At 44.2% G+C, this 25,302-nt stretch overlaps 1 long non-coding RNA gene across 1 annotated transcript in view; it reads left to right on the top strand.

The window, feature by feature from the left end:
• Nucleotides 1-25,302, top strand: part of LOC117084306 — a 41,273-nt gene that overhangs the window by 2,894 nt on the left and 13,077 nt on the right. The window contains exon 2 of the long non-coding RNA XR_004437395.1: nt 20,993-21,207. This is a non-coding gene — a long non-coding RNA (uncharacterized LOC117084306). The remainder of the gene's footprint in view (nt 1-20,992; nt 21,208-25,302) is intronic.

The following is a 25,302-nucleotide window of genomic DNA, read 5'->3' as shown; positions in this document are numbered from 1 at the left end:
GAAACAACCACACAGGAAAGCTTTATTAGAGAGTCTTTCTCCACCACAACAGTGCTTCTGCTCATTCCTCTCATCAAATAGGGCAATTTTGTGAGAGTTTCGATGGGAAATCATTAGGCATCCACCTTACAGTCATGATTTGCCTTCTTCTGACTTATTTATTTTTTTCTAACCTTAAGGCCAAGGCAGGCAGATCACTTGAGGTCAGAAATTTGAGACTAGCTTGGCCAACTTGGTGAAACCCTCTCCCTCCTAAAAATAAGCCAGGTGTGGTGGTGTACACCTGTAATCCCAGCTACTCCAGAGGCTGAGGCATGAAAATGACTTGAACCTGGAAGGTGGAGGTTGCAGTGAGCTGACATCATGCCCCTGCACTCCAGCCTGGGCAACAGAGGGAGACTCCATTAAAAAAAAAAAAAAAAATCTTAAAGGGCACCCATTTTTCTTCAGCTAACAATGTAAAAAAGACATGCATTGACATGGTTAAATTCCCAGGCCCCTCAGTTCTTTAGGGATGAACTAAATGGCTGGTATCATCATTTACAAGTGTCTTGAACTCAGTGAAGCTTATGTTAAGAAATGAAGTTTATCTTTTTAATTTTATTTTTCCATTTTTTTTTTTTTTGATATGAAGTTTTGCTATTGTTTCTCAGGCTGGAGTGGAATGTCTTAATCTCGGCTCACTGCAACCTACGCCTCCTGGGTTCAAGTGATTCTCTTGCCTCAGCCTCCCAAGTAGCTGGGATTACAGGCGCCCACCACCGTGTCCAGCTAATTTTTCGTATTTTTAGTAAAGATGGGGTTTCACTATGCTGGCCAGGCTGGTCTCAAACTCCTGACCACAGGCGATCCACCCACCTCGGCCTCCCAAAGTGCCGGGATTACAGGTGTGAGCCATCGCGCTGGGCCTGTATGAACTTTTAAAAGTCCTTCTGTACTTGAACTTTGCTAGGAGAGTAGGCCTCAAGTGTTTTCACAACACATACACACACACACACACACACACATGCAGGCCAGGCGCAGTGGCTCATGCCTATAGTCCTAGCACTTTGGGAGGCAGAGGTGGGAGGATCAGTTGAACTCAGGAGTTTGAGACCAGCCTGGGCACCACAGTGAGACCCTGTCTCTACAAAAATTTTAAAAATTAGCTGGGTGTTGTGGTGCACGCCTGTAGTCCCAGCTACTCAGGAGGTTGATATGAGAGGATGGCTTGAGCTTGGGAGGCTGCAGTGAGCTGTGATCATGCCACTGCACTTTGCACTCTAGCTTGGGTGACAGAGAAAGACCCTTTTTCTTTTCCTTTTTTTTTTTTTTTTTTGAGATGGAGCCTCCCTCTGTTGCTCAGGCTGGAGTGCAGTGGTGTGATCTCGGCTCACTGCATCCTCTGCCTCCCAGGTTCAAGCAATTCTCCTGCCTCAGCCTCCCAAGTAGCTGTGATTACAAGCATGAGCCACCATACCCGGCTAATTTTTGTACTTTTAGTAGAGACAGGGTTTCACCATATTGGCCAGACTTGTCTCGGACTCCTGACCTCAAGTGATCCACCTGCCTCAGCCTCCTAAAGTGCTGGGATTACAGGCGTCAGTCACTCTGACAGGCCAGAAAGACCCTTTTTCAAAGCAAACAAACAAACAGAAAATGGTAACTACGTGAGGTGCTTGATATGTTAATTAGCTTAGCTGTGGTAATGATTTCACAATGTATATGTATATCAAGACATCACATTGCATACCCTAAATATATGCACTTTTTATTTGTTCAATCATACCTCAGTAAAGCTGGGGGGTGAAGAAAGGTCGTGTCAAGTTCTCCTTCCCTTGAGTCTGGGTTGGCCTTGTGCTTTGACCAATAGAATGCAGCAGAAGGGATGCGGAGGTAGTTCTGGGCCTGGCCCTTAAAGGGCATGACAACTTCCATTTCTCTCTCTTGGAACTCAGCTGCCATGCTGTAAGGAAGCTCAGATTGTTCTGCTAGAGACAGAGACAGAAAGAGACAGTGAGAGAGAGAAAGAGAGAGAGAAGATGTGGAGGAGAACCAAGGTGTTGCAGCTGACAGCCAGCACCAAGGTTCCAGACATATAAATGAGGCCTCGAATCATCCAGTCCAGCCCAGCTACCAGCTAAATACAGTCACATGAGTGATCCTAGCTATATGAAGCAGAAAACCTGCCCAGTTAACTCTGAGAATTGTGAAAAGTAATAAACCATTGTCTTTTGTGTTCTTTTAATATCTAATTTTTAAAATTATATAATTCATATATCATGTAAATAATCCCTTTATAGTGCACAACTCCATGAGTTTTAGTATATTCATAAAGTCATGCAACTGACATCACTATCTATTGCAAAACATTTTCATCACCCCTCAAAGAATCTCTGTACCCATTAGCAGTCATTGTCCGTTTCTCCCAGCTCCCAGCCACTAATCTGCTTTCTGTCTCTCCAGATTTGCTTATTCTGGACATCACATATAAAGAGAATCATACAATATGTGACCTTTTATGTCTAGCTTCTTTAACTTGGCATAAAGTTTTCAGGATGCATCCACATTGCAGCAAGTATCAGAAGTTCATTCCTTTCTATGGCTGAATAATATACCATGGTAAGAATATATTAGGCCAGGTATGGTGGCTCAAACCTGTAATCCCAGCACTTTGGGAGGCTAAGGCAGGCAGATCACGAGGTCAGGAGTTTGAAACCAGCCTGGACAAGGTGAAAGCCCATCTCTGTGAAAAATACAAAAATTAGCTGGGCATGGTGGCACGTGCCTGTAATCCCAGCTTCTTGGGAAGCCGAAGCAGGAGAATCGCTTGAACTTGGGAAGCGGAGGTTGCAGTGACCCGAGATCACGCCATTGCACTATGGCCTGGGTGACAGAGCAAGACACTGTCTTGAAAAAAAAAAAATTGCATTCTGTTTATCTGCTCATCAGCTGATGGACATTTGGTTTGTTACTGTTATTCGGCTACTATGAAATAATGTTATGTAAACATTCATGTGCAAGTTTTTTTTTTTTTTTTGAGACGGAGTCTTGCTCTGTCGCCCAGGCTGGAGTGCAGTGGCCGGATCTCAGCTCACTGCAAGCTCCGCCTCCCGGGTTCATGCCATTCTCCTGCCTCAGCCTCCCCAGTAGCTGGGACTACAGGCGCCCTCCACCTCGCCCGGCTACTTTTTTGTATTTTTTAGTAGAGACGGGGGTTTCACCGTGTTAGCCAGGATGGTCTCGATCTCCTGACCTCGTGATCCGCCCGTCTCGGCCTCCCAAAGTGCTGGGATTACAGGCTTGAGCCACCGCGCCCGGCATGTGCAAGTTTTTGTATGATATATGTTTTCTCTTGGATCTGTAGCTATGAGTGAATTGCTGAGTCATAGGGTAACTGTTTAATTTTAGGGGGAACTGCCAAACTGTTTTCCAAAGTGGCTGTAGCATTTTATGTTCCCACTAGTAGTGTATGAGAGTTTTTATTTCTCCACATCCTCACCAACACTTGTTATTGTGTTTTTGATTATAGCTATCCAAGGAGAATGGAAAGGATTACCTTATTGTGGTTTTGTTTTGCATTTCTCTGATGGCTAGTAATGTTGAGCTTCTCTTCATGTGCTTATTGGCCATTGTGCATCTTCTTTGGAGAAGTGTCTATTCAAGTCCTTTGCCCATTTTTACATTGAATTATTTGTCTTTTTTTTTTTAAGAGTTGGGGCCTCACCTGGGACTGGAGTGCAGTGGCTCAATCATAACTCACTGCAACCTCAGTCCTCCCACCTCACCCTCCCAAGCAGCTGGTAGCTGGGGCTACAGGCATGCGCCACCACACCTGGCAGATTTTCCCCCAAAGTAGATTATCTGATTATTTGTCTTTTTTTTTTTTTTTTTTTTTCTTTAAAGACAGAGTCTCACTCTGTCATCCAGGCTGGAGGGCAGTGGTGTGATCATAGCTCACTGCAGCCTTGACATCCTGGGCTTGAGCAGTCCTCCCACTTCAGCCTCCTGAGTAGCTGGGACCACAGGCATGTGCCACCATGCTAGTTAATTTTTTGATTTTTTTGTAGAGACGGGGCTCACTATGTTGCCCAGGCTGGTCTCAAACTCCTGGGCTCAAGTGATCCTCTTGCCTCAGCCTCCCAAAGTGCTGGGCTTACAGGTGTGAGCCTCCATGCTTGGCTATTATTTGTCTTTTTAAAACAAAATTTTTTTGGCCAGGTGTGGTGGCTCACGCTTGTAATCCCAGCACTTTGTGGGGCCAAGGCGGGTGGATCATCTGAGGTCAGGAGTTCAAGACCAGCCTGGCCAACCTGGTGAAACCTCATCTCTACTAAAAATACAAAAATTAGCCAGGCGTGGTGGCAGGCGCCTGTCATCCCAGCTGCTTGGGAGGCTGAGGCACTACAGCCTGGACAACAAGAGCGAAGTTCCATCTCAAGGAAAAAAAAATTGTTTTATTGCCAGGCACAGTGGCTCACACCTCTAATCCTAGCACTTTGGGAGGCTGAGGCGGGTGGATCATCTGAAGTCAGGAGTTTGAGACCAGCCTGGCCAACGTAGTGAAACCCCATCTCTACTAAAAATAAAAAAAATCAGCTGGGGGTGGTGACGGGTGTCTGTAATCTCAGCTACTTGGGAGGCTGAAGCAGGAGAATCACTTGAACCTGGGAGGCGGAGGTTGCAGTGAGCCGAGATCATGCCACTGCACTCCAGGAGCCTGGCAACAGAGCAAGACTCTGTCTCAAAAACAAAGCAAACAAACAAAAAAATTATTATTTCTATTTTATTTATTTATTTATTTTGAAACAGGGTCTCACTCTGTCACCCAGGCTGGAGTGCACTGGCGTGATCAGGGCTCACTGTATGCTAGACCTCCTGGGCTCAAGCACTTCTTCCGTCTCAGCCCCCAGAGTAGCTGGGACTACAGACACGTGCCACCGTGCTCAGTTAATTTTTTGTATATTTAGTAGAGACGGGATTTCGCGATGTTGCTCAGGCTGGTCTTATACTCTAGGACTCAAGCAATCCGCCTGCCTCGGCCTCCCAAAGTGCTGGAATTAGAGGGATGAGCCACCGTGCCTGGCCTGTTTGTCTTTTTATTGTTGAGTTGTAAAAGTATATATTCTGGATACAAGTGTTTTATCTGATGTAAGAAGTACAAACATTTTTAATCTATTATTTGTTTGTTTTGAGACAGGTCTTGCTGTCTTGCCACAGGCTGAATTGTGGTGATGCGATCATAGTTCACCGCAGCCTTAAACTACTAGGCTCAAGCGATTCTCCCACCTCAGCCTCCCGAGTAGCTGGGACTGCAGGCATGCACCAGCACACCTGGCTAAGCTTTTTATTTCGTTGTAGAGACAAAATCCTACCCAGGCGGGTCTCAAACTCCTGGCCTCAAGTCGTCCTGCTGCCTCAGCCACCCAAAATGGTGGGATTAATTACAGGTGTAAGCCACCATGCCCGATCAGTTTTTAATCTTACAGAAGTCCAATTTATCAACTTTTTCTTTTACCACTTTTGCTTTTGGTGTCAGATGTAATAAACCACTGCTTAATGCAAGATCATGATTTACTCCTATGTTTTCTTCTGAAAGTTAGAAAATTATAAAGTTTTAGCTCTTACATTTAGGTCTCTGATTCACATTGAGTTAATTTTTACATATAGTGTGAACTATAGGTCCAACTTTATTCTTTTCATGTAGATGTCCATGTTATTCTTTTAAACTGCTAAGTTTGAAGATGCTTTGTTGTGCAGCAACAGGTAACTGAAACATCTACTAATTCATTTCCCCATCTGGTTCAACCAACCAAGGTCTGTGCATTCTACTTCTTAAATAGGCTGGATCTTCCCATTCTCACTGCCGCTCCCTTCCTAAGCCTAAATCCTTTCCCACTGAGACTAGCGCCACTTCAATCTTGTCATCTTTTCTGTTTTCCTCCAGAATGCTTCCATTTTGCCAAAGATTTTAAAAAATACGAATCGGATTATATCCACACACATTTAAGACAATTCAATGCTCTTAGCACCAAGTCCAACTCCTTAAAGGGACTTTTACTTTTTCTTTTTTCTTTTTTTTTTCTTTGAGACAGAGTTTCGCTCTTGCCCAGGGTGGAGTGCAGTGGTGCGATCTTAGTTCACTGTAACCTCCACCTCCCAGGTTCAAGTGATTCTCCTGCCTCAACCTCTGGAGTAGCTGGGATTACAGGCGCCTGCTACCACACCTGGCTAATTTTTTGTACTTTTAGTAGAGACGGGGTTTCCCCATGGTGGTTGGGCTGGTCTCAGGATCCTAACATCAGGTGATTCATCCGCCTCGAGCTCCCGAAGTGCTAGGATTGTAGGTGTGAACCACTGTGCCCAGCCTAAAAGGACTTTCAAGGCCCTTCACAATCTATCTCTGACCTCTGGCTTCATGTCTCCATACTCCCCACTTTGGCCATATTACTGGGGTTCCTCAGAGGCACTACATTGTTTTTTGCATTTGCCATGGCATTTGTCTATAATCCCCTTGAGCCTCTACTCCACATACTTTTTTTTAAGATTGAGTCTCTCTGTCACCCAGGCTAGAGTGCAGTGGCACAATTTTGGCTCACTGCAACCTCTGCCTCCTGGGTTCAAGCGATCCTCTTGCCTTGGCCTCCTGAGTAGCTGGGAGTACAGGTGTGCACTATCATACCTGGCTAATTTTTGTATTTTTAATGGAGATGAGGTCTCACCATGTGCCCAGGCTGGCCTCAAATTTCTGACCTTGGTTGATCCACCTGCCTTGACCTCCCAAAGTGCTGGGTTTACAGGCATGAGCCACTGCGCCTGGTCACACACTGTCTTGGGTAGTCAGTGTCATCTCCTTCCAAGGAAGGACAAGTGTCATTTTCCCAAGAAGACTTTTTTGACTGCCAAAGACTTTACTACCAGCACTTTGGGAGGCCAAGGCGGGTGGATCTCGAGGTCAAGAGATTGAGACTATCCTGGCCAACATGGTGAAACCCCGCTTCTGCTAAAAATACAAAAATTAGCTAGGCGTGGTGGCATGCACCTGTGGTCCCAACTACTAGGGAGGCTGAGGCAGGAGAGTCGCTCGAACCTTGGAGGCAGAGGTTGCAGTGAGCCAAGATCACGCCACTGCACTCCCGCCTGGTGACAGAGTGAGACTCCGTCTCAATTAAAAAAAAAAAAAAAAAGACTGTAGTAACACCTTTCAAATCTTCTATTACACTTTGAGGACAATCTCTTGGCACAAATCCCCTTGTTACCACCCTAACTGTAATCTCCAAATTCTGCCTTTAAATATTATCAATATTGTATTTCCATTAATTTGTATATGTGCCTGATGCTTAGTAAGCACTACAATATCTGTGGGCACACAACTTTAAAATATAATTCCTCACTATATCAGGGTGTCAGTCTTTACTTTTGTATGGCCTTTGATGGTTTCATATGGAGTTTATACAATTATTTCTCTTTTTATCCTTAACACTCCTGTGATATGGATATTCATACCTATTTTAAAGATAAGGAAACTGGAACTTTTTTTGATTTCCGAAAAGTAAATCTCTATGCAGATACAAAATATTGTTGATAGGCTGGGTTTGGTGGCTCATGCCTGTAATTCCAGCACTTTGGGAGGCTGAGGCGGGCGGATCACGACGTCAGAAGTTCGAGACCAGCCTGGCTAACATGGTGAGACCCCCGTCTCTACTAAAAATACAAAAATTAGCTGGGCGTGGTGGCGGATACCTGTAATCCCAGCTACTCCAGAGGTTGAGGTAGGAGAATTGCTTGAACCCGGGAGGTAGAAGTTGCAGTGAACTGAGATCATGCCACTGCACTCTAGCCTAGGCAACAAAGCAAGACTCCGTCTCAAAAAAAGAAAAAAAAAAAAAAAGGCAAGGCGTGGTGGTTCACATCTGTATCCCAGCACTTTGGGATGCTGAGGTGGGTGGATCGCCTGAGGTTGGGAGTTCGAGACCAGCCTGGCCAGCATGGTGAAACCCCATCTCTACCAAAAATACAAAAATTATCCAGGTGTGGTGGCAGGTGCCTGTAATCCCAGCTACTCGGGAAGCTGAGGCAGGAGAATCGCTTGAACCCAGGAGGTGGAGGTTGCAGTGAGCTGAGATCGCGCCATTGCACTCCATCCTGGGCAACTGAGCAAGACTCCGTCTCAAATATATATATATTGTTAATAGAAGTATTAATAATACAATGGGATTTTCACTATTATATCTGTATTTTGTAATTCTGTGTCCAATTACCAATGAAGAGTGTTTTCCAATGATCTGTTGGTGCCATCTCCTGTGGACATTTTAAATTTACATGTGAAGAAAAAATATATATTTTAGATATACTTTTATTACTCTTTAAAACATAAATCCAATAAATTATTTCAACTATAAGTATAGGGAATTTGAGGAATAATATTTTTATCATCATCATCATTATGAGATATTTCAAAACACTGCAAAGTACAGAATATAATATGACAAGTCTATTTACCACCCAGATTGAAAAAAGCTCAATGGTTGCCACATTTACTTGGGATATTTTATTGAGAAATATGCAGGTTAGTCCAGGTGCGATGGCCCACACCTGTAATTTCACTACTAATCAGTCTGTAACTGTCTTTTTTTTTTTTTGAGACAGGATCTCTCTCTCTGCCACTCATCCTAGAGTGCAGTGGCATGGTCATGGCTCACTGCAGCCTTGATCTCCCAGGCCCAAGCATCCTCCCACCTCAGCCTCCTGGGTAGCTGGGATTACACGCATGTGCCACCATGTCAGCTTATTTTTAAATTTTTTTGTGCAGACAAGGTTTTGCCATGCTTCCCAGGCTGGTCTCGAATTCCTAACCTCAAGTGATCTGCCAGCTTCAGCCTCCCAAAGTGCTGGGATTAGGGGTGTGAGCCACTGCTTCCAACCGCTTTACCTTTTTTTTTTTTTTTGAGACGGAATCTTGCTCTGTTGCCCAGGCTGGACTACGGTGACCCAATATCGGCTCACTGCAACTTCCTTCTCACAGGTTCAAGCGATTCTCCTGCCTTAGCCTCCCAAGTAGCTGGGATTACAGGCATGTGCCACCATGCCCAGCTAATTTTTTTCTTTTGTATTTTTAGTGAGATGGGGTTTCACCATGTTGGCCAGGCTGGTCTCGAACTTCTGACCTCACATGATCCACCCACCTCGACCTCCCAAACTGCTGGGATTACAGGCAAGCGCCACAGGGCCCAGCCTCCTTTACTTCTTCTTCTTCTTTTTGGTTTTTTTTTTTTGAGACAGAGTCTCACACTGTTGCCCAGGCTGGAGTGCAGTGGCGTTATCTTGACTCATTACAGCCTTGGCCTCCCAGGCTCAAGTGATTCTCCTGCCTCAGCATCCTGAGTAGCTGGGTTTACAGGCACACACCACTACCACCCAGCTAATTTTTGTGTTTTTAGTAGAGACGGTGTTTCCCCATGTTGGCCAGGCTTGTCTTGAACTTCTGATCTCAAATGATCCACCTGCCCTGGCCTCCCAAAGTGCTGGTATTACAGGCGTGAGCCACCGCGCCCAGCCCCTTTACTTCTTTAATCATGGTTTCCTTTAGTTTGTTCCAACATATCTATAACAACTATTATACTTTGAAGAATTTGTTTGTTTGTTTGTTTTTTGAGACGGAGTCTCGCTCTGTCGCCCAGGCTGGAGTGCAGTGACCGGATCTTGGCTCACTGCAAGCTCCGCCTCCCGGGTTTACGCCATTCTCCTGCCTCAGCCTCCCCAGTAGCTGGGACTACAGGCGCCCACCACCTCGCCCGGCTAGTTTTTTTTTGTATTTTTTAGTAGAGACAGGGTTTCACCGGGTTAGCCAGGATGGTCTCGATCTCCTGACCTCATGATCCGCCCGTCTCGGCCTCCCAAAGTGCTGGGATTACAGGCTTGAGCCACTGCACCCGGCAAGAATTTGTTTGTTAAATCTGAAGTCTGGTTGCTCTCACATGCAGTATCTGTTGCCTGTTTTTTTTGTTTGTTGCTCGTTTTCTAGTGTGAATCACACTTTCTTGTTTCTTTGTATGTCTATAATTGTTTTTGTCAGAAACATTTTAGATAATACATTATAGTAAGTCTGTATACTGTCTCCTTCCTCTATTTATTTAGTGACTGGTTAGGTTATTTTAGTGTAGTCTGTTCTCCCTGCCTCCCCTCACTGTGTCAAGCTCCTCAGGGGAATAGACTGCTGCTCCTTAAGGGAAAAGGCTGCGTGCCCACTGTCACTCCAGGATGACAGTGGTTTTAACTACTTTCTTAGTTCCATTCCCTTATTCTGGGAGTTCAGATATGTTTTCTTACTAAAACATAAGACAATACTTTTTAAAAACTGGGCAAAAGAATATGAAATAACTATTGGCTTTAATATTCACATCATTCTATATTCAATATTTTTACACCAAATCCTCTACTGACATTTGTAGACACACACCTTTTTTTTTTTTTTCCTGAGACAGAGTCTCACTCTGTCACCCAGGCTGGAGTACAGTGGCGTGATCTTGGTTCACTGCAACCTCTGCCTCCCAGGTTCAAGCGATTCTCCTGCCTCAGCCTCCTGAGTAGCTGGGATTACAGGCGCCTGCCACCGTGCCCAACTAATTTTTGTATTTTTTAGTAGAGACGGGGTTTCATTGTGTTGGCCAGGCTGGTCTCGAACTCCTGACCTCGTGATCCGCCCACCTCAGCCTTCCAAAGTGCTGAGATTACAAGCGTTAGCCTCCACGCCTTTTTTTTTTTTTTTTTTTTTTACGAAAAGAAATTAACTGGGCATGGTGGTGTGTGGTGCCTGTAGTCTTAGCTACACAGAAGGCTGAGGTGGGAGAGTTGCTTGAATCCAGGAGGTGGAGGTTACAGTGAGCCAAGATTATGCCACTGCACTCCAGCGTGGGTGACAGAGTGACCCTGTCTCGAAAAAACAAATAAAAAAAAAACAGAAAACTTTTTATTTTAATCTAATTTCAGACTTAGAAAAAAGTTCAGAGAATTCCCATATACCTTTCAATCAGCTTCATCTAATGCTACATTCTTTTTTTTTTTTTTTGAGACAGAGTCTCGCTCTGTCGCTCAGGCTGGAGTGCAGTGGCTGGATCTCAGTTCACTGCAAGCTCCGCCTCCCAGGTTTACGCCATTCTCCTGCCTCAGCCTCCGGAGTAGCTGGGACTACAGGTGCCCGCCACCTTGCCCGGCTAGTTTTTTGTATTTTTAGTAGAGACAGGGTTTCACCATGTTAGCCAGGATGGTCTCGATCTCTTGACCTTGTGATCCGCCCGTCTCGGCCTCCCAAAGTGCTGGGATTACAGGCTTGAGCCACCACACCCGGCCTAATGCTACATTCTTATATGTCATAGTGTAGTCATTAAAACCAGGAAATTAATCTTAGTATAACTCAGGCATACATTGTTTTATTGCACTTTGCTTTATTGTGCTTTGCAATTTTTTTTTTTTAACAAATTGAAAGTTTGTGGCACCCCTGCGTCACACAAGTCTATCAGCACCATTTTTCCAATAGCATGTACTCACTTTACGTCATGGTGTCACATTTTGGTAATTCTCACAATAGTTCAAACCTTAGTATTATTATTATATTATTGTATCTGTTCTGGTGATCTGTATTTAGTGATGTTTGACGTTACTATGTAATTGTTTTGGGGTGCCATGGACTGTGCCCACATAGAACAGCAAGGTATTGATCAATATGTATGTTCTGACTGCATCGTGGATCGGCCATTCCCATATATCAGGGTTCCCCAACACCTGGGTCACAGACCAGTACCAGTTCATGGCCTGTTGGGAACCAGGCTGCACAGCAGGAGGTGAGAGGCGGGCGAGCCAGCAAAGCTTCATCTGTATTGTATTTACAGCCACTCCCCATTGCTCACATTGAAGAATTTGTTTGTTAAATCAATTTGAGTGCCACCTCCTGTCAGATCAGCAGCGGCATTAGATTCTCATAGGAGTGTGAACCCTGTTGTGAACTGCACATGTGAGGGATCTAGGTTGTGTGCTCCTTATGAGAATCTAATGCCTGATGATCTGTCACTGTATCTCATCACTCTCAAATGGGACTGTCTAGCTGCAGGAAAGCAAGCTCAGGGCTCCCACTGATTCTCTATTATGGTGAGTTGTAAAAATATTTCATTACCTATTACAGTGTGATAATAGTGGAAATAATGTGTACAATCATTGTAATGTGCTTGAATCATCCCCAAACTACTTCCCCATCCCCCAGTCCAAGGAAAAATTGTCTCCATGAAACTGGTCCCTGGTGCCAAAAAGGTGGGAACTGCTGCTCTCTCTCCCTCTTTTCGGACCTTCCTATCCCCTGAGACACAGCAATACTGCAATTAGGCCAATTAATAACCCTGCAGTGGCCTCTGAGTGCTCAAGTGAAAGGAAGGGTCCCACATCTCTCACTTTAAACCAAAAGCTAGAACTTTCAGTACAATTTTGAACATAAGCAGTGAGAATGATTAAGCTTAGTGAGGAAGGCATGTTGAAGGCCAAGACAGGCTGAAAGCCAGGCCTCTTGCTCCCAACAGTTAGCCAAGTTGTGATTGCAAAGGAAAAGTTCTTGAAAGAAATTAAAAGTAGTACTCCAGGCCAAGCACGGTGGCACACACCTGTAATCTCAGTGCTTTAGGAGGCCAAGGCAGGAGGATCACTTAAGCCCAGGAGTTCAAGACTATCTTGGGCAACGTAATGCGATCTTATATCTATAAAAATAGAAAATAAAAATTAGCCAGATGTGGTGGCATGAGCCTGTAGTCCCAGGTACTCAGGAGGCTGAGGCAGGAGGATCGCTTGAGCCCAGAAGTTCGAGGTTGCAGTAAGCTGTGATCACACCACTGCACTCAGCCTGAGCAACAGAGCGAGATTCTGTCTCAAAAAATAATAACAAACAAATAAATAAAAGTGCTACTTCAGTGAACACACAAATGCTAAAAAAGTAAAATAGCCTTATTGCTGATACGTAGAAAGTTTGAGTGGTCTGGGTAGATCAAACCAGTCACAATATTCCCTTAAGCCAAAGCCTAATCAAGAGCAAGGCTCTAACTGTCTTCAATTCTATGAAGACTAAGAGAGGTTAGGAAGCTTCAGGAAAAAGTTTGAAGCTAGCACAGGTGGATTCATGAGGTAAAGGAAGGAAGCCATCTCCATAACATAAAAGTGCAAGGTGAAGCAGCATGTACTGTTGTAGAAGCTGCAGCAAGTTACCCAGATCTAAGATCATTGGTGAAGATGGCTACACTAAACAACAAATATCCAATGTAGATGAAGCAGCTTTATACTGGAACAAGATGCCATCTAGGACTTTTATAGCTAGAGAGGAGAAGTCAATGTCTGGCTTCAAAGCTTCAAAGGACAGGCTGACTCTCCTGTTAGGGGTTGATGCAGCTGGTGACCTTAAGTTGAGGCCAATGGTCATTTACCATTCTGAAAATCCTAAGCCTCTTAAGAATTGTGTTAAATCTACTGTGTCTGTACTTTACAAATGGAACAACAAAGCCTAGATGACAGCACATCTGTTTACACATCTGGTTTACTGAATATTTTAAGCCCACTGTTGAGACCTACTGCTCAGACAAAAGATTCTTTTCAAAATATTACTGCTCATTGACAATGTACCTTGTCACCCAAGAGCTCTGATGGAGATGTACAAGGAGATGAATGTTGTTGTCATACCTGCTAACACAACATTCAGTCTACAGCCCATGCATCAGGGAGTAATTTCAACTTTCAAGTCTTATTATTTAAAGAATATATTTTGTAAGGCTATAACTGCCATAAACAGTGATTCCTCTGATGGATTCAGGCAAAGTAAATTGAAACCCTTCTGGAAAAGTGTCACCATTCTAGATGCCGTTAAAGAACATTCATGATTCATGGAAGGAGGTCAGAATATCAGGATTCATAGGAGTTTGGGAGAAGTTGATTCCAGTCCTCATGGGAGACGTTGAGGAGTTCAAGACTTTAGTGAGAAGTCACTGCAGATGTGGTAGAAAATAGCAAGATAACTAGAATTAGAAGTAGAGCCTGAACATGTGACTGAATTGCTGCAACCTCATGATAAAATTTGAATAGATAGGAGATGTTTCTTTTTTTTTTTTTTTTTTTTTTTGAGGCGGAGTCTCGCTCTGTTGCCCGGCTGGAGTGCAGTGGCCGGATCTCAGCTCACTGCAAGCTCCGCCTCCCGGGTTTACGCCATTCTCCTGCCTCAGCCTCCCGAGTAGCTGGGACTACAGGCGCCCGCCACCTCGCCCGGCTAGTTTTTGTATTTTTAGTAGAGACGGGGTTTCACCGTGTTAGCCAGGATGGTCTCGATCTCTGACCTCGTGATCCGCCCGTCTCGCCTCCCAAAGTGCTGGGATTACAGGCTTGAGCCACGCGCCCGGCAGGAGATGTTTCTTACGGAAGAGTAAAGAAAGTGGTTTCTTGGCCAGGCATGGTGGCTCACGCCTGTAACCCCAGAACTTTGGGAGGCCGAGACAGGCAGGTCACTTGATGTCAGGAGTTTGAGACCAGCCTGGACAACATGGCGAAACCCCATCTCTACTAAAAATACAAAAATTAATCCGGCGTGGTAGTGGGCACCTGTAATCGCAGCTACTCAGGAGGCTGAGGCAGGAGAATTGCCTGAACCCAGGAGGTGGAGGTTGCAGTGAGCCAAGATTGTGCCACTGCGCTCCAGCCTGGGTGACAGAGCAAGACTCGGTCTTGAGAAGAAAAAAAAAAGAACGTGGTTTCTCGAGACAAAGTCTACTCCTGGTGAAGATGCTGTGAACATTGTTTGTTTTGTTTTGTTTTGTTTTGTTCTGAGATGGAGTCTTGCTCTGTTGCCCAGTCTGGAGTGCAGTGGTGTGATCTCAACTCACTGAAACCTCCGCCTCCCAGGTTCAAGCGATTCTCTTGCCTCAGCCTCCTGAGTAGCTGGGACTACAGGCACACGCCACTATGCCTGGTGAATTTTTGTATTTTTTGTAGAGACAGGGTTTCACGGTGTTGCCCAGGCCGGTCTTGAACTCCTGAGCTCAAACAATCTGCTTGCCTCAGCCTCCCCGAAGTGCTGGGATTATAGGTGTGAGCCACACTGTAACTCGGCCAGTGATCATTGTTGAAATGACAACAAATAATTTAGAATATTACATACATTTAGTTAATAAAGATGCGGCAGGGTTTGACTCCAATATTGAAAGAAGTTCTACTGTGGGGTAAAATGCTATCAAACAGCATCGCGTGCTGCAGAGAAATCTTTCATGAAAGGAAGAGTCCATTGGTGTGACAAACTTCACTGTGGTCTTACCTTAAAAACTGCCACAGCCATTCCAACCCTCAGTAACAACCACCCTGATCGGTAAGCAGCATCCACATGGGGGCAAGACCCTCTGACAGCAAAATAATTAAAAACTTGTTGAAGGCTCAAATGATTATTAGCATTTGTTAGCAATAAAGTATTTTTTTTTCTTGAGACACGGTTTCACTCGTCACCCAGGCTGGGGTGCAGTGGCATGGTCACTATTGCACTCTTAACAGACTTAAAGTATAGTATAAACATAAGTTTTATATGCACTGAGGGACCAAAAAATTTATGTGGTTTGGTTTATTGCAATACTTTATTGCAGTGATCTGGAACCAATCCTGCAATATCTCCAAGGTGTGCCCGTACTATCATCTAAAGCATAGAACTTATTCAAATTTCAGCAGCGTTTCCAATGATGTCCTTTTCCTATTCCAGGATTTCACATTCACATGGCATTTAGTTATTATTTCTCTCTCTCTTTTTTTTTTGAGACAGCGCCTCACTCTGTCACCCAAGCTGGAGTGCACTGCGTGACCATGACTCGCTGCCGCCTCTACCCCCAGACTCGAGTGACCCTCTCACCTCAGCCTCCTAAAAAAAAAAAAAAATGAGGTGAGTATGGTGGTGTGTACTTATAGTCCTCCCAAGTAGCTAGTAGCTGGGACTATAAGCACACACCACCACACTCACCTCATTGTTTTGTTTTTTTGTAGAGACGAAGTCTCACTTTGTTGCCCAGCCTTCTCCTTAGTCTTTTGCTGCTGTTATTTTAGAGTTAGGGTCTTGCTCTGTCACCCAGACTGGAGTGCAGTCACACAATCATAGCTTACTGCAGCCTTGACTTCCTGGGCTCAAGTGGTTCTCCTGCCTCATCCTCCCCAGTAGCTAGGATTGCAGGCATATGCCACTGTGCTGAGCTAATTTTTTCAAACCTTTTTTTTTTTTTTTGAGAGACAGAGTCTTGCCATACTGCCCAGGCTCTGAGTTTCTCCTAATGTCCTCAGTCTTTCTTTATCTTCCAGTGATCTTGACAGTTTTTGGAGACTACTGGTCAATTTGGAGAAATTTGGAGACGGCCCCTCAATTTGGGTTTGTTTGATGTTTTCTCATGGTTAGAATAAGGCTATGCATTTTGGGAAAGGATATGACAGGAATACAGCCATGCATTGCTTAAGGACAGGGATACCTACTGAGAAACGTGTCATTAGGTGATTTCATCATTGTGTGAACATCATAGAGTGTGTTTACACAAACCCAGATAGTATATCCTACTACACACCTAGGCTATGGTGTAGCCGGTTGCTCCCAGGCTACAAACCTGAACAGCATGTTCCTTTACTGAATACTGTAGGCAACTGTAATACAATGGTAAATATCTGTGTACCTAAACATAGAAAGGACACAGTAAAGGATAGTATAAAAGATAAAAAATGGTACACCCTTATAGAGCACTTGCCACGAATGGAGTTTGCAGGACTTGAAGTTGCTCCGAGTGATGCAGTGAGTGAGTGGTGAGTTAATGTGAAAGCCCACGACATTACTGTACACTTCTGTAGACCTTATAAGCACTGTACACTTAAACTACACTGCATTTATAGAAAACAAAATTTTCTCTTTATTATTTATATATTTATTTATGTAGAGACGGAGTTTCGCTCTTGTTGCCCAGGCTGGAATGCAGTGGCACGATCTCAGTTCGCTGCAACCTCTGCCTCCCGGGTTCAAGTGATTCTCCTGCCTCAGGATCCCGAGTAGCTGGGATTACAGGCACGTGCCACCACACCCGGCTAATTTTTGTATTTTTAGTAGAGATGGGGTTTCACCATGTTGGCCAGGCTGATCTCAAACTCCTGACCTCAGGTAATCCACCTGCCTTGGCCTCCCAATGTGAAAGGATTACAGATGTGAGCCACTGTGCCAGGCATTATTTATTAATTTTTTAATTAAAAAAAAGAGACAGGGTCTCACTATGCTGCCTAGGCTAGTCTCGAACTCCTGGGCTCAAGCGATCTTCCCACCTTGGCCTCCCAAAGTGCTGGGATTACAGGTGTGAACCACTGCACCCGACTAGAACACCATTTCTCTTCAATGATAAATTAACCTTAGTTAACCCTATAATAACAATGCCTGGCTGGGTGCAGTGGCTCACACCTGTCATCTTAGCACTTTGGGAGGCCAAGGCAGGTGGATCACCTGAGGTCAGGAGTTCAAGACCAGCCTGGCCAACATGGCAAAACCTTGTCTCTACTAAAAATACAAAAATTAGCTAGGCATGGTGGTGAATGCCTGTAGTCCCAGCTACTCGGGAGGTTGAGGCAGGAGAGTTGCTTGAACCTCGGGGGTGGAGGTTGCAGTGAGCTGAGATCGTGCCACTTCACTCCAGCCTGGGCGAAAGAGCGAGACTCTCTCTCAAAACAAACAAAAAGGAAAACAATGCCTTCCTCTGGAATACCTGCTGAGGAACCTGCCTCAGGCTGTTTTACAGTTAACTTTGTTTGTAATAAGTAGAAGGAGTACACTCTAAAATAATGGTAAAAGTACAGCATAGTAAATACATAAACTAGTAACACTATTTTAAAATCTCATTACCAAGTATTATGTGCTGTACATAATTGTATGTGTTATACTTTATTTCTGCACAAGACAGAAAACTTTTTTTTTTTTTGGAGATGGAGTTTTGCTCTTGTCATCCAAGCTGGAGTGTAATCGTGAGAACTTGGCTTACTGCAACCTCTGCCTCCTGGGTTCAAGCAATTCTCCTGCCTCAGCCTCCCAAGTAGCTGGGATTACAGGCATGTACCACCACTCCTGGCTAATTCTTGTTTTATTAGCAGTGACGGGGTTTCACCATGTTGGCCAGGCTGGTCTCGAACCCCTGGCCTCAGGTGATCTGCCAGCCTTGGGCTCCCAAAGTGGTGGGATTACAGGCGTGAGCCACCGGCCCCGGCCAGAGCCCTCTATTGACATGTATCTGCACAGTTATCATGCAAAGGAAGACAAGTTACATGTAAAAAGATGGTGGTTGTAATATTCTTTGAAATAGCAAAAAATTGGAAAATATCTCACATGATCATTGTGGAAGATTGGCTAGATAAATGGAGACTACTCCATGTCATGGAATACTAACTACCATTAAGGAAAAGGTAGAGAAAACAATTTAAAATGGGAAAATATATATGAAAAACAATGGTTTTCAAAACATTGACTATCAGGTTATAAAGGACAGTGATCCTTGCGGATATGCATTTTACATATGTATTGAATACTTTTGTGCCTTTGCTTGTACATGCCTAACTTGAAAACACACATTTGCCATTGACCACTAGGTGGTACCATATCACAAATTATTCTACAGTCAGGGTAGGCATTTTTAAACAGATTTCTTGTTTTGAGAGTGTCTGATAGTGTCTCCCTCAAAACTGTCAGATTTAAACCAGTTTCAATATGAATGTAAAGAACTTAGCTGAACTACATACATAAGTAACCACATAGTGAGACTGATTGGGGTCTGTGTTCCTCCACTCAACTTGTATTTGTTGTGTCTATGATGGCTTAGCCACTATCTTTCTGATACATCTCAGAGAAGAAATATCTCTTCTCTGACTTATTTCTGCCTGGACTACCAGATATCCCTGTGCATACGGTCTCTTGTTTCTCCTCCTCAGTTCAACTGGTTCAGTCTGAGAACTTTATTGACTGTGGGTACGTCTTCCACCTTTGCCCTTTCATTTACCAATAAAACCAAAGAAAGAGCAATAGTCCATTTCCTTAGGGTGGGACAAGGAGGGCCAAGGCCTCACTATTTATAGCAAATAATGCAAATGGAAATAAACCTAGGTATCTTGTCCTGCAGGTAACTTTGTTTTGGATCTTTGCTACTGTTTAACTTCCTTTGGTGACCAGCCATATTTCATTAACCTTGCAAGCAGTTGGACCTTGCTCAATTGCAGGAAATACTGGGAAATCCCACTCAGCTGTCACGACAGCTTGTCCCAAAGCACTTGTAGACTGGCAAGGCTTGTTATCTGACTTCCTGTCATGGTAATTTGCTTTATTTCATGTCCCTTATGTTTTATTTCATTTTATTATTTTTTTGAGACGCAGCCTTGCTCTGTTGCCCAGGCTGGAGTGCAATGACATGCTCACAGCTCACTGCAGCCTCGACCTTCCAGGCTCAAGTGATCCTCCCACTTCAGCCTCCCTAGTAGTTAGGTTTATAGGAATGCACCTCCATGTCCAGCTAATTTTTGTTTGTTTGTTTTTGTAGAGACAGGGTTTCACCGTGTTGCCATGTTGCCCAGGCTGGTCTCGAACTCCTGGACTCAAGCAATCTGCCTGCTTTGGTCTCCCAAAGTGCTGGGATTACAGGCATGAGCCACCGTGCCTGGCCATATTTCATTTTTAATTGACAGATGATAATTGTATATATTTATGGGGTAAAGTGTGATGTTTTGATACGTGAATACATTGTAGAATGATTAAATCAGGCTAATTAACATATCCATCACCTCACATACTTATTTCTTTGTGATAAGAACACTGAAAATCTCACTAAACAATTTTGGAAGATATAGTCCACTATTATTAACTATAGTCACCATGCTGTGGGGTGGCTCTCTAGAACTTACTCGTCTCGCCAAACTGAAACTTTGTGCCCTTTGATTAACAGTTCTTCTTTCCCTCTCCACTCCCTCCCCTCAGCCCCTGGTAATCACCATCCTACTGTCTACTTCTATTAGTTCCATTACAGGTGAGATCATGGGGTATTTGTCTTTTTGTTCCTGGCTTAGTGCACTTAGCATAATGTCCTCCAGGTTCATCCAAGTTGCCACAAATGGCAAAATTTTCTTTTCTTTTTTGGGGTGCTGGATAGTATTTTATTGTGTATATATCTTACATTTATTTATACTTATTTATTTACCTATTTATTTATTTTTTGAGACGGAGTTTGCTCTTGTTGCCCAGGCTGGAGTGCAATGGCACGATCTCGGCTCTCTGCACCCCCCACCTCCCAGGTACAAGCGATTCTCCTGTCTCAGCCTTCCAAGTAGCTCGGATTACAGGCATGCGCCACCATGCCCAGCTAATTTTTTTGTATTTAGTAGAGACGGGGTTTCACCACGTTAGTCAGGCTGGTCACAAACTCCTGACCTCAGGTGATCCACCTGCCTCGGCTTCCCAAACTGCTGGGATTACAGGCGTGTGCCACTGCGCCTGGTGAGGTACTATACACTTTCAAACAACCAGATCTCATGAGAACTCTACCACGAGAACAGCAAGGGGTAAGTCCACCCCCATGATTCAATCATCTCCCATCGGGGTATTCTAAGATAGAGTCTGAGAGATAAGATTCCTGGGTTAAAAAATGAATTCATATGTAACTGTGCTAGATATAGACAGATTCCTCCATATAGGCTTTACTAGTTTGCATTTCCCCAGCAACATTTGAGTGTCTGTTTCTGCACAAACTTGCCAAGAGAGTGTGTTATCAAACTTTAGATTTTGTCCGTGTGGGAGATGAGAAATTATCAGAATTAGTTTAATTTTCTCTTATTATGAACAAGGTTGTGCATCTTTTCATATGGCTAAAGGACATTGCATTTTGTTTTCTTGTGAAGTGTCTTTTAAAATCTTCAGTCCATTTTTCTATGAGGTTGATGGTCTTTTTCTTCTCTCTACATTTCCTAGATCTGCCCATTGAAAAGGTCTAGAAACAGTGATAAACCAAAGAGAAATGAGCACCCCAGGCACCCAGCGAGTGGTTTTCAAAGACCATTTCACACTGGGAAACTCAAGACTCTTTGGGGAAAATGGTTGCTTCGAAGTGTGGGATAGAAAATTAAATATGCAAGATAAGCCTGGAGCATCTTGTCAAAGCAGCTTTCTAGGAAGCTATCAAAGAGGTTGGTGTCAAAAGTATTCAGAAATCACCTTAAAGAGGTTGCACCGGTCAAATGTGAGATAATCTGAGTGTTAAAAAATACAATGGGTGGTTCCATCCTGGCTAACACGGTGAAACCCCATCTCTATTAAAAAAAAAATACAAAAAATTAGCCAGGTGTGGGGGCGGGCTCCTGTAGTCCCAGCTGCTCGGGAGGCTGAGGCAGGAGAATGGCATGAACCCGGAGGTGGACCTTGCAGTGAGCCAAGTTCGCGCCACTGCACTCCAGCCTGGTGACAGAGAGAGACTCTGTGTCAAAAAAAAAAAAAAAAAAAAGAAAAGGAAAAAAAGAAAAAAAGAAAAAATTGCAATGGATTGAAACACATAAAATAAATGTAAATTCATGAGTTTATAGTGCTGCTCAAATTATTTAGTCACTGTTGCAGGATGGTAGAAAATAACTCATTTGGAAAGCTTGGAAATAAAAGTAGAGAATCAGGTATGTATGCTGCCTTTCGAGTATCGCCATTTGGTACAGTACTTCTATGTCACCAAATAGTAGGTGAGGGGAAGTGGAAGTGTTCTTTATAGAAGTAGTCCAGCTGATACACAAAGAAGAAATGAAAAAATTAGAATATAACTACATGTAAATCCCTAATGGAGTTATCGATCTATTATTGACCATCAATAGCTGATGATGAGAGATAAAGTTATTATGTGCCTCCTAATTGAAGAACACAATATGAAGCAGTCTTGGCAAAAAATCAGTCAAGCAAGCAAGCAAATAGACAAAACAAAACAAAAAAACAAAGTTGATTAAGCCTCTAGATCCAACTACAGAAAATTTGGAAGGCAGAAGAACACGTTAAATAAACCAGGAGGAATGCAATCAGCAAAATTGAGTCAGCACTTTCTAACAGAATTTTCTACAATGATGAAAATATACAATATTTGCATTGTCCAGTAGCCATTAGTCAATGCATTTTACGGACATATCTGTAAGCCAGGTGTGAGCTTTTTGGCAAAGCTGGTCATAGGAGAGTCTACACAAGACCATGGATGTGGACTGATGGAGGGGCAGCAATGCATCAAGAGTAGGTGTCAAAGGAGGAGTAGATATTGAACAAGTCAGAGCCATGTGCCTATATGACTTACTTATCCCTTCTAGGCGTGCTTCATTCCGTATCATATATACCGCCACCATCTGATGATGGATTGCTGCACATGCCTCACTTCATGGCTTGGCAGGTGTATTAGTCCGTTCTCACACTATAAAGACATACCTGAGGCCAGGTATGGTGGCTCATGCCTGTAATCCCAATACTTTGGGAGGCTGAGGCAGGTGTATCACTTGAGGTCAGGAGTTCAAGACCAGCCTGACCAACATGGTAAAACCGCATCTCTACTAAAAATACAAAAATTAGCCAGGCATGGTGGCAGGTGCCTGTAGTCCCAGCTACTTGGGAGGCTGAAGCGGAATTGCTTGAACCTGGTAAGTGAAGGCTGCAGTGAGCTGAGATTGCACCACAGCACTCCAGCCTGGGCGACAGAGCAAAACTCTGTCTCAATGAAAAGATGGCTGGGTGTGGTGGCTCACACCTGTAATCCTGACACTTTGGGAGACCAAGGCGGTGAATCACCTGAGGCCAGGAGTTCAAGACCAGCCTGGCCAACATGGTGAAACCCTGTCTCAACTAAAAATACAAAAAAATTAGCTGGGCATTGTGGCAGGTGCCTGTAATCTCAGCTACTTCGGGACGGTGATGCAGGAGAATTGCTTGAACCCAGGAGGCGGAGGTTGCAGTGAGCTGAGATTGCATCATTGCACTCCACCCTGGGCGACAAGAGAGAAACTCTGTCTCAAAAAAAAAAGGACATACCTGAGTATCTGAGACTGGGTAATTTATAAAGAAAGGAGATTTAATCATTTAATCGACTCACAGTTCTGCAGGCTGTACAGGCTTCTGCTTTTGGAGAGGCCTCAAGAAAACTACAATCATGGCAGAAGGTGAAGGGGAAGCAGGCACATCTTCGCATGGCTAATGGGAGAGAGAGGGAGAGAGAGAAAAAGGGGAGGTGCTATATACTTTCTTTCTTTCTTTTTTTTTTTTTTGAGATGGAGTCTCGCTTTGTCACCCAGGCTGCAGTGCAGTGGTGCAATCTCAGCTCACTGCAACCTCTGCCTCCCAGGTTCAAGCAATTCTCCTGTCTCAGCTTTCCCAGTAGCTGGGACTATAGGTGCAGGTCACCATGCCTGGCTAATTTTTGTATTCTTAGTAGAGATCGGGTTTCACCGTATTGGTCAGGCTGGTCTGGAACTCCTGACCTCAGGTGATCCACCTGCCTCTGCTCCCCAAAGTGCCGGGATTACAGGCATGAGCCACTGTGCCTAGCCAAAATCAACTCAAAATTACTTAAAGACCTTTTTTTTTTTTTTTTAAATAGATGTTTTGCTGTTGTTGCTCAGACTGGAGTGCAGTGGCACGATTTCAGTTCACTGGAACCTCCCCTTCCTGGGTTCAAGCGATTCTCCTGTATCAGCCACCTGAGTAGTTGGGATTACAGACATGCACCACCACACCTGGCTAATTTTATATTTTTAGTAGAGATGGGGTTTCACCATGTTGGTCAGGCTGGTCTCGACCTCCTGACCTCAGGTGACCCACCTGCCTCGGCCTTCCAAAATGCTGGGATTACAGGAGTGAGCCATTGCATCTGGTGAGGTACTATACACTTTCAAACAACCAGATCTCATGAGAACTCTACCACGAGAACAGCAAGGGGTGAGTCCACCCCCATGATTCAATCATCTCCCATCGGGCTCCTCCTCCAACACTGGCAACTACAATTGGACAGGAGATTTGGGTGGGGACACAGAGCCAACTCATATCAGCAGGTCAGAGAGTTCCTTGTTCATAGAGTTACAGTCACGCGTCACCTAACCACAGTGATATGTTCTGAGATATACATCATTAGGCGATTTCATCACTGTGTGAACATCATAGATGTTCTTACTCAAAACTAGGTGGTATAGCCTACTACATACCAAGGCTATACAGTATAGCCTATTGCTCCTAGACTATAACATGTACAGCATGTTACTGTGCTGAATGCCGTAGGCAATTGTAACACAGTGGTAAGTATTTGGATATCTAAACACAGAAAAGGTACGGTAAAGATACAGTATTAAAGATGAAAAATAGTGCACCTGTACAGGGCACTTAAGAATGGTGCTTGCGGCCGGGCGCGGTGGCTCAAGCCTGTAATCCCAGCACTTTGGGAGGCCGAGGCGGGCGGATCACGAGGTCAGGAGATCGAGACCATCCTGGCTAACACGGTGAAACCCCGTCTCTACTAAAACATAAAAAAAAACTAGCCGGGCGAGGTGGCGGGTGCCTGTAGTCCCAGCTACTTGGGAGGCTGAGGCAGGAGAATGGCGTGAACCCAGGAGACAGGAGACGGAGCTTGCAGTGAGCCAGGATCCAGCCACTACACTCCAGCCTGGGCGACAGAGCGAGACTCCGTCTCAAAAAAAAAAAAAAAAAAAAAAGAATGGTGCTTGCAGGACTAGAAGTTGCTCTGGGTGAGTTAGTGAGTGAATATGAAAGCCTAGGCCATTACTGTGCACTACTGTAGACTTTGTTTTATTTATTTATTTATTTATTTAGAGACGGAGTTTCGCTCTTGTTGCCCAGGCTACAGTGCAGTGGCACGATCTCGGCTCCCAGATTCAAGCGATTCTCTTGCCTCAGCCTCCTGAGTAGCTGGGATTACAGGTGTCCGCCACCATGCCCAGCTAATTTTTTGTATATTTAGTAGAGATGGTGTTCCACCACGTTGGGCAGGCTTGTCTCGAACTCCTGACCTCAGGTGATCCACCCGCCTTGGCCTCCCAAAGTGCTGGGATTACAGGCATGAGCCACTGTGCCCAGTCACTACTGTAGGTTTTATAAACACTATACACTTAGGCTATGCTAAATGTATAAAAAATATTTTTTCTTCAATAATATTTTTACCTTATAAAGTTTAAGAAACCTTTTTGACTCTTGTAATAACACTTAGCTTAACATACAAACACATACTGCAGCTGTACAAACATATTCTTTCTTTATATCCT

This window comes from Trachypithecus francoisi, unplaced genomic scaffold (assembly GCF_009764315.1).
Source record: "Trachypithecus francoisi isolate TF-2019V2 unplaced genomic scaffold, Tfra_2.0 Lachesis_group0, whole genome shotgun sequence".
NCBI lineage: Eukaryota > Metazoa > Chordata > Mammalia > Primates > Cercopithecidae > Trachypithecus > Trachypithecus francoisi.
The sequence above is the reverse complement of the archived record's forward strand: the minus strand, read 5'-3'. Positions and strand labels throughout refer to the sequence as shown.